At 36.7% G+C, this 2,023-nt stretch overlaps 1 pseudogene; it reads left to right on the forward strand.

Moving 5' to 3' along the window:
• Positions 1 to 415: 415 nt before the first annotated feature.
• LOC141831046 (uncharacterized) lies at positions 416 to 1,162 on the forward strand (annotated as a pseudogene).
• Positions 1,163 to 2,023: the final 861 nt, after the last annotated feature.

A 2,023-nucleotide genomic window follows, 5' to 3' on the forward strand; every position in this document is an offset into this window, starting at 1 on the left:
AAAAGAGAAAGCGATGACTTCCACATCCATGAGACCTTCAGTTGTCACAACAACTGAAGTCCAAGTACCAAGTGCAGAAGATCAAATAAGAAATTATAGGCAGAATCAACGAAGACTGTATAACATGCAAAGAAGATTGATTCCAAGCCAAAGGAGGTTCAGGCGTACAATAGAAAGTGAATTGAGCCCTAAAGAACAACTAGAAGTCTCCAGATCACGAAGTGCTAATATGGTACCAGCTGAGGTACTATACTCTACCGAATACCAACCAACCCAGCATAGGGTCTATCAACACTACTCAGAGGAGGATGTGCTGTGTGTCAGTGAAAGACAAGTTGATTTGCCCTTAATAACTGAACAAAGCCATAGAGCTTTGCGTGAGGCTGGTTTTCACCATATACATATGGGCCTCGTTATGGTAAGAATTTATGCTTTACATCGTAGGGATACAGGAGTAATGGTATTAGTAGTCCTATGAGATACAAGATGGAGAGGAGATCGGTCCATCATTGCTACAATGGAAATGGATCTCACCAGAGGCACTCAAATGGTCTATGCTATTCCTGACCTAATGATGAGTATTGAAGATTTTGTTAATCATGTGGAGTTATCTATTTAGACACATGGATATGAAGATTGGCAAGGAGGCTCTAGCAATCTCCTAATAACAAGAATGATGGTAGGGCAACTTACTAATACAAGTCATACTAATTTTGCCTACAATGTTCAAAATGTAGCAGATTATTTGGCCAGCAGAGGAGTAAATGCCTTGCCAGGTAACAGGTTCACCACAAATGAATTATAATAGCAATGGTGGATCTTGAGGCCAACTGCAAGGAGAAATCCGATGGTACCGTCCCAAGTTCAAACAAGAACCTTTATGGGTGGAAGCGTATCTTTGCAATTCCAAGGATATACATCAATCCCAGAAGCACCTCCTATCCTGACTAATGCCCAAGATGAAGAAATATGTTCGCCAGAGCAAGAAATCCTAGTCGTATTATTTGACGAGCCTAAATGTTTACAGGTAGTTAAATTATGACCAGAAGCAACAATACCAGCCAGGAAGACAACAAGAGTGGCATGTTATGATTTAACAATTTGTGAAGATATTGATAATAGTGCAGGAGATCGAGCTTTAATCCCAATTGGCCTTACCTAATCTCTAGTTAGGACTAGTTACTTCACTAGGTAGACTTTTCACCTGCCAAACATCGGGTCACCCTTGATCTGCTTGTACTTTCCCTTGCCCATTCCTCCAAACCAGGCTTTCTTGCCCAATCCTCTAGTTCAGGACTTCCTCTACCTAGCCTCTAGCTAGGATTTTCTTTGTCTCGCCTCAAACTAGGATTTCTCTTTGCCCGATCTAACCGACTAAGACTTCTCGCTAGTCTTCTGGTCAAACTAACATGACTAGACTTCACTCACATCTAAATATTAGATCCTGTTTGAATTAACCCTTGGTTAAATTATCCATACCTAGGTGTATTATCAAACATCAAAACTCTAGGGACAAACTAATGCTCCTTGCACTAACAATCTCATCCTTTTTTATGTTTGACAATTTCTTAACTTTAAAATTAGGTCAGGGTTTAATAATTTGGGAGAATTCTAGATTTTTAACTTAAGTGCCCTTCTCTCCCTTTTCACACATCAAAAAGAATTTTAATTTTGCACCAACAATAAGGTTTCCCTATGGTCACAACTAAGTTTAGACAATTCTTGAAAGACCAAAGTAGATGTCAAAATACTTTTTCAAAAAAAATTTCAACATAAGTTTTGAAAAGATTTTCAAAATGAGTTTGCAAAGACTTTTTTAAATTAGTTTTAAAAGGATTTTTCAAATGAGTTTTAAAAGAATTTTTTAGCATATTTTAAAATAATTTTTTAAGAGAGTTTTCAAAATAAATTTTGGAATAATTTTTAAATTATTTCCAAAATAGATGATTTTTAAAAAACTAGTTATTATCTTTTTAAATTAGAATCTTCCATTAACCTGACACGTCCTTAAGACTCTTTGTTA

The sequence above is a fragment of the Curcuma longa genome, chromosome 6 (assembly GCF_044706935.1).
Source record: "Curcuma longa cultivar G26 ecotype Majalengka, Jawa Barat chromosome 6, ITB_CL_G26_1.1, whole genome shotgun sequence".
NCBI classification, from domain to species: domain Eukaryota; kingdom Viridiplantae; phylum Streptophyta; class Magnoliopsida; order Zingiberales; family Zingiberaceae; genus Curcuma; species Curcuma longa.